Below are 297 nucleotides of genomic sequence, written 5' to 3'. Positions count from 1 at the left end.
CTTAACAGTGGGGGTCTACTCCAGACCTCCCAACCAAGGGGAAGAGCTCAACCAGGAATTCTTAGGTCAGCTCACAGAGGTAGTGAAGTCTAAGGATGTGGTAGTCATGGGGGACCTGAACTTCCCGGACATCTGCTGGGAAGAGCAGTCAGCCAGGTCTGACCACTCACATAGGTTCTTAGCCAGAATGCAGGACCTCCATCTAACCCTGCACAGCCCCACCAGGGGACACGCCTTGTTGGACTTGGTGCTGGCCACGGGAGATAACCTGGTGAGGGGGCTGCAGGTGCTTGATCA

The 297-nt window shown here is 55.9% G+C and overlaps 1 protein-coding gene across 2 annotated transcripts in view; it reads right to left on the bottom strand.

Moving 5' to 3' along the window:
• The window catches only part of RASSF8 (Ras association domain family member 8), an 85,926-nt gene that overhangs the window by 15,420 nt on the left and 70,209 nt on the right, over positions 1–297 (bottom strand). The window lies entirely within an intron of this gene.

Source organism: Gavialis gangeticus, unplaced genomic scaffold (genome assembly GCF_001723915.1).
Source record: "Gavialis gangeticus isolate Ggan-Ray unplaced genomic scaffold, GavGan_comp1, whole genome shotgun sequence".
NCBI classification, from domain to species: Eukaryota; Metazoa; Chordata; order Crocodylia; family Gavialidae; genus Gavialis; species Gavialis gangeticus.
The sequence above is the reverse complement of the archived record's forward strand: the minus strand, read 5'-3'. Positions and strand labels throughout refer to the sequence as shown.